Below are 7,355 nucleotides of genomic sequence, written 5' to 3' on the forward strand. Positions count from 1 at the left end.
TGTGCTAAGCTAGGTCACACGTCCAGTCTCTGCGTGATTCTTTATTTCAGTCTTTAGCAATAAACTGTGTTTTGATTGGCTGTTCGGACGGTGTATCTGTGGTCAGGCAGCGTCCTCCTGCTGTTCGGAGGTTGTATGTTGCATCATCTCCTCTGCAGCCTCCGTCTCGCTGACCATCTGGTCTCTGCAGCAGGGGAACATCCTGCGGACCGTCCGTCTGAACGGCGTGTGGAGGTAGCAGTGGATCAGCGGGTCAAAGCAGAGGTGCAGCGCGCTCAGCAGCGGCGTCGACTCCTTCCCCAGGAAGAGACAGTCTGTGATGACTTCGGTCTGGGCCAACGTGTACGGCGTCCAGACCACGTGGCACGGCACGAAGCCGGGGATGTAGGCCGACGCCACGGCTGCCACGCTCCCCGCCTGGCGTCCAGCCAGAGTTTGGGGTCGTTGCGACTTCCCAGGAGTCTTTTGAGAGTCAGACTGCTGGAGGGGAGCACGGCGGCGGAGGCGTTCAGGAACAGGGCCGTGTCGAGGAACACGGCGAGGGTGTGCCAGTGCAGGATGATGTCGTTTTTCAGAGACGAGCAGCTGAGGCAGTGCTGCTCCTGCAAAGACAGATGACATTTTAATCCTGGTAACTTGTTAGTGGTAGACGAGCATCATTTTGATTTATAAATGGTCCGACATTTAGATCTGAATCGAGGACAAACCAAGACTTGCAACTGTCGATTTCCCCCGATTTTGTTTCAGCTTTGTGCTCATTTAACTTTAAAAAAAAATATTACTCATCCTTTTATTTACTGCCAACAGACAGGTAGTGTAGTGACGGAGTTGATTAATCATTTAAACTGCAAAATGACAAAACAGTGCATGAAAATACAGGTTTTCTGCAACGTAAACACCTGCAGACGTCCCTGTTTCCAGACACTTCACAGCTGTTTACAGCCTGTGAAGTCTGCATTTGTCTGTGCCATAAATAAAAAAAATAAAAAAGTGAAATTTCTCTCTGACTGCCTCAAAAAAAAAAACAAAAAAAACACACACACTAAAAACTCCTGGGTCAAAAATAACCCATAACCCAACTGCTGGGTTAAAAAGGGACCAACTAATTTCTGGGTTATTTCAACCCAGACATTTGAGTTGTTGTTTTTGACCCAACTTCTGGGTTAAAATAACCCAACACTGTAGTCAATATAACCCAACTTCTGGGTCAAATATTCAACCCAAAAGTTGGGTCAAAAAACATAACCCAATTTTCTGGGTCGAAGTAACCCAGAAATTAGTTGGTCCCTTTTTAACCCAGCAGTTGGGTCAAAAATAACCTAACTTGCAGGTTACTATATGCGTTATTTCATAAAATAAAACATTGTTTTACATTTTACACTTAAAGCACAGTTACTTATACTTATTACTTGGCTGTAGCTCAGCTTGCTTTCTTTGCGTAGCTGGAGAAAACTAAAATAGAAAGATGGCAAAGCTCGTTGTTCTATTAAGTTGTTCATATGCCCACCCATTGATGAATGACTGATCTCCAGTCAGGTGATTAACACATGACTGAGAGTTGTTTATTTTTCTAAAACTGAATGTTGTTGTTTGATAAACATTTGGAAAATAAATATGCGTTATTCCATAAAGTCCAAGTGTATCGTTTTGCTTTTTTTAATATAGATTTTAATTTGCATATTTTTTTTTAAATGCTGGAAAAGCCACATATCCTTTCTGTGCCACATCAACAGACGGAGATGCCATGAGGAATTAAAATCTGCTTTTTCCCCGACTCTTATACACAGACAAGAAAACACACAAATCCACCTACACACTGCAGCATCGCTGTTCAAGTGTTTTTGTGAGTATTTGTATAAATACAAGTGTAAAGGTTTGCATCGCTGTTTTAAGAGCGTGTGATTGTGTTTGTACGCAGCATCAGTAAATACGCATGTAGACTGGACTTAATGCCTAAGACTTAAACCATTGGTCATTTACTGCTGGTTAACAGTAACAGTTCTGCAATTAAGGACGGCAGTCTTAAGAAATTTAACTTGTTTGGATTCGGGTCCTTCAATCTGAAACACAACTCGCTGCTTGGGGTACTTGATGTCAAGAACATAAAATGCTTTGAAACACGCGTCAACTGCCCCGAGCAGCGTGGTCTGAGGTGCCTGACCCGCGAATATGACGAACGCCTGAGAAGCACATTGCTGAGGGTCTCCCAGCGCCAGGACAGAAGGGTACGGCTTTGACTGCTGGAGGATTTCCACCATATTTGTTCCAACCCAAAACAGAGACAGATAAAAGAAAGTTAATATTGTGTTGAAGGTTAATGGTTAGCAAGATAACAGACTACCAGTTTGTGTTATAATACTGATACTAACGGTACAAGAAAACCAAATGCGCTGTAGTTCTTAATCGGTGTGTCAATTTTGACTGGGTCATGAATGTGTACATAAAAAAAAAAAAAAAGTGACCACCGAGTAATAAAACTCAACATCAACATAATTTCACTTTCTAGACAGACTGCCACCTTGGATTGCATCTCCCAAAACTGAAATACGACTGTGTGGAACCTTGAAGTGTTTTTTTTTTTCCTTCACCTGAACTGTTGAGTTAGAATAAAGACTAGTCTCTGTCAGAGTGATGCTGAGAAACTGGTCCATTGTACCGACAGGCTTGTGGTGTATGAATGATGCCAGGGACTCTTCGCCGGAGCGCCGGACGGTCTTCTTCCCAACCTCGTAGACGGTCTGTGGCATCATGGCGGGGAGAAGTCTGAGATTCAGTTCCCCTTCGGCCTCTGTAGGTCAACAATATTATTGACGTCAGTTTGGTGTGGAAAATAAAATCACTGTATAGAAATATGTAAATGAACAGGTATCATTTGAACTTACCCGGAGTCATGTCCTCGACATCGAATGGGGGAGGTTTATCGTCCTGCTTGGCGAAGTACAGGACCGTTTCAGCGTATTCAAGGAGCCACGCTTCACCATGAAGCACCTGGAAGTCCTGTGCAATCTTTAAAAAAAAAAAAAAGAAAACAGGAAACAATATCTGCTCCTTTGACACGGGATATAAATAAGGTTAATATGTTCCAGTGTGACCACACCATGCCTGGACTGGTGAGACGAGGGTTCTCTGTGAGGATCCACTGTGTCCTTGGAGCCATTGGCCCGGATCCAGTTGGTTCCGCAAGACACTGTGTCCCTCATGTAGGAAGGCTCTGAACTGTGTTTCAGCCATTCCTTCATTTCTTCTGAAACAGTTGATTCTCCGGAAAAACACGAGATATTACAAGTAAGTACACAAGTTTTTATTGTTTTGTTTTCATTTATGAACGTTTTCACTGTTTAAGTGATCCATGGTATCGGCACATGCCTGTTGTTGTAGCGTCAACTATTTTCAATTTTTTTTCTCATCTGCCAAATTCAAGAAACAAACAACAAAGACGAACACGCGAATCCGATCTTTTCACTCCTACAACACCGTACGTTTTCTGTCTCTGACAATGTAAATAAAAGACTTTTGGGAGTCCGTGTCAGCTGGTACGTATCCGCGTTGTGACCGGCAGGCTTCAGGCATTTGTTGGTTGGAACCACGCTTTGACCTGTTCCTAACGTTCCGCAGCCTTTCTTCCAGGAACCCTGTGGCTGGTTAGTGGATCACTCTTCCTCCGTCCTTCATTACCTTCCTGGCGTTTGTGTACCACATTTCCTGGGAAAAACAAAGATAGCTAAGAGATAAAACACACATCAGGTACAGATGAGGAACAACTAAGAGAAACAAGGGTTAAATTTCATAAAATGATATTATTTTGTATGTGCAGATACGAATAGAATATATTATATCCTGTATGCTATTAAGTGAGAAACATGATCCATTCATCTAATTAGACACCATTGCTTATTAAGTGTTTTGTAAAACAATAAGCTTTAAATCAGCATCCATTCTCATATGAACTGAGAAAATTAAAGTCACATAGCCGCTGTCTGATCAAAAGCCAGGGTTTCTTTTATGTTTCTGGCCTGTAAACGTAAAAAACACTTCCAGTAAACAAACAACACAAATGTACAGCCTACTCTTTTTTTTTTAATTTCCAGATATTTACATGTTTCCAGAAGTGAGATAACGTGAAAATATCAGAGACCTTGAATTTCATATAGTCTTGCAAGCGTCGACAGAGAACCTCAACACAAAACACTTATGTTTAAGTCTCTTGGTTTAAAGGCGACCCGTTTAGCTTTTCCAGCTTTTCAGACTTTTAAATGTGAGCGGGCGGGCGGGTGGGAAGTGCTGGATCGGAGAGTGAAGAGTGAGTGTAGGGCCTCTTAAAGTTATAATACCAGATGTCTGTGTTTAACATTCTTCTCTCCAAACCTCTCAATTAAGAAAGAAACCAGAATTTGGATCATGGTGATCCTTTGTTTCCTATTTATGACACCAGTGTCTCCGAGGCTCTTCATTATGTCTCTGCCACTGACCACCGCAGAAAGAACCTGACCGATATCCTGAAGAAAAATGAAAAGAATAGTTGACAATTCACATTTTTCTTTCTTTCTTAGTACATGAATGAAATACGTGAATATCTGAAATAGTCAGGGTGCAACACTTTCCTTTCCCAAGAAGAATTAGCCAACCTGAGTGTCAATGTGAAAAAGAGAAATAAACACTTACAGCTGGTGGAAGTGGTTTTAACACCAACACGTGATCTGCGCCTGATTCTTCCTGGAGGCGTGTGGCGTCAGCGTCGTCTCTCCTGGTTTGATTAGATGTTGAAGGTTGAGGTGACTCATCCTTCTGCAGAAAAAGAAAAGTTATGAATAATACTTTGAGCTTAAGATTCAATGTTACAGATACAAAGAGGAGAAAATTACTTTATCAGCAGTACATCGTAGTCTGAAGTGACAAGTGCATCCTATGTCATTTGGCTTAAGTATATGGTGTTAAGTTATATATATATATATATGTATACTTACTTTTACTTACAGTCCAATTTATCCAGTCTGAGTAGTCCAAGTAGTTTGCCTTCCAAGTTGACCAATTATTTGTGTTATTCATTGACACTGATCCTCCACTGGCTAACTTTGTTAGGTTGGTGTTTTCTCACTGCAACGAAGCAGTGCGAATTGTGGCAGTGGCTGTTCACGTTCTTAACTGCAGTCTAAAAAAGTCGGTAGCGCAGAGAGATGTAGGAAGTGTCATCGTGCTCTCAATATATGACTTGACTGCATGTAACGGGTGGTGATCGAGTAGCTCTTCCACATCAATAGCCAACAAATCCTTGGTGGGGATGACGCTGCGAGCGAAAAGATGCTTTTCAAACCCCAGTGTTTCCCACTTCTGCACAACAGGCTTTATTCTCGAACTGCCCATTTGCTCCAGAACCAACAAATGTTTTTTTATAAGCCCAAACTGAGGCTCCCGATCCTCATCACAGGACATGAACACCATCATGCCTTAACCGTGACCCTGGTCGGTTCGTACAGTTCTGTGTGGGAGTCCTATCAAACCCCTTTGGATCTCTTTGTAGCCCGTGTGTCCCGGACCGATTTCCATGGTGTGACTTGACAAAGACCCACACATGAAACTGCAGCGCTGCATTATTTGGTGTTTATATGCCATTGTTTTACAGATGTTTCGGAAGCTGCAGGTCACACGGCTGACCCGTTTGAAGAATCCATGTTTTCCTTCAAAACGCATTGACCAGAGGTGTATCAAGGGTCCGAGCTTTTGAAACGCTTTTGGGTAATGGAGCATGAAGTGGTGTTTTGGGCGCAGATGTAAATGACGATATAGCTCCAAGAAAAAGAGTGTGGTGGTCTTCAGTGATTTTGCTCAGGTAGCGTGTTGCTGCAACAGTAACAGATGGCGAGAAGATGATCTCCATGGACATGAGTAGAAGTAGGAGAAGCTCCCATTCCTTGCTATCATTGGGGATAAGATCCTCTATCATTGAAGGCAGCAAACAAAGCAGACACCACATCCGAGCAGCAGACTGTCGCAGAGGGCTGTCAATATTCTTGAGATCGTTCTTGCTTATTATCGATGGCTTGTTTCCTGCATCACAAAAGCCATAATCAAAGCTTGTGAGGCGGAAATTCAGCTTCGATGAGTGATTTTTATCACAAGCTTGAGTTCGTAAGCCCCTACCCCCTCCAGAATGTCATGCATTATATCCACAGCTACGTTGTCTGTTACATGATATAAACACAGGCTGTTGAGGACGCTGTCCCTTTTAAGGCCCGTCTTGGAGGGGTCGTCTGTTTCCAAATCTGCTTTGTGTGTATTGGCATCACGCAAGAGTGTGAGGTCTTCCCGTGTCTGTACTCTCAAAACACGTCTGTGTACTTTACACAGGAGACACACACGGTTTCCACTGAAACTCTCGCTATACCCAAGAATAGCATTTAAACCCAAATTGTCCCCCACTACCTGGAAAACAGTGAATTTCACTACTCCTTGATGCCATCCTTCTCGAGAGACTAATTTATCCACGTTTGGGCGTAACGCTGCATCAATGCCAAAGGTTTTAGCGTCATCCGATTTATAAACAGCTAGCAGGAAATGTGACTGTAAGTTGGAGAGAAGATCCGGTGGCAAACTCTTCAGAATAAAATACATAAACCCTAATTTGTGTACCACAGTCTTGGACCCAAGAGGATTAACGAATTCGCAGTCATCATTGTACAACAACAACGGGATGGACACCTCTTTCAAAAAGAGTGGATGTGATTCACAATATTCTCCGTCAAACACATCCTGAAGAACGTCCCTCTTTTTCCTTTGCCACTCCATCGTTGCCTGTAAAATGCCCGGAAGTTCCAGTATTTTCAGTAGGAGTGGCGTGAGTGGAACACGCTGATAGGTATCAGCCACGGCAACCTGGCGGACACTGCCAACCCTGAACATGTGAGCTGCCTGGTAAAACCTCCTCAACTGGTTGAATAAAATTTCCAGAGTTTGTGAAACACTTAATCTGTTTGAAGTCGGTCTCCCGTCGGAAAAGTCCTGCCGGAGCTCTTCCACCTGTGGGTTCTGGTCATTGACCCGCCTGACTAAACAGCGACGTTGTCTTGGTTTTTAGCCAGTTCACAATGTCACCGATTGAACTCGAGGTCCGTTTGACCACATAGTTAATGTTGGAAAACGTCTGTGAAAACCTGGACCTTAGATGGGCGAGGAAAAGGGCTACTCGATCTGTAATTCCCTTCTGCTCCAATTCATCCCGATCAATCGTCTGATGCCTCTGCTTGAACACCTTCAACTTGATCTTGTTCATCATCTTCATCAACATTAAAAACATGGCTGGGCCAGAGCCTGGTTCTCTCCGTGTTCCCTGTGTAGGCGCCTTCTATACGAACGAATGA

Source organism: Lutjanus erythropterus, chromosome 4, assembly GCF_056507025.1.
Source record: "Lutjanus erythropterus isolate fLutEry1 chromosome 4, fLutEry1.hap2, whole genome shotgun sequence".
NCBI lineage: Eukaryota > Metazoa > Chordata > Actinopteri > Lutjaniformes > Lutjanidae > Lutjanus > Lutjanus erythropterus.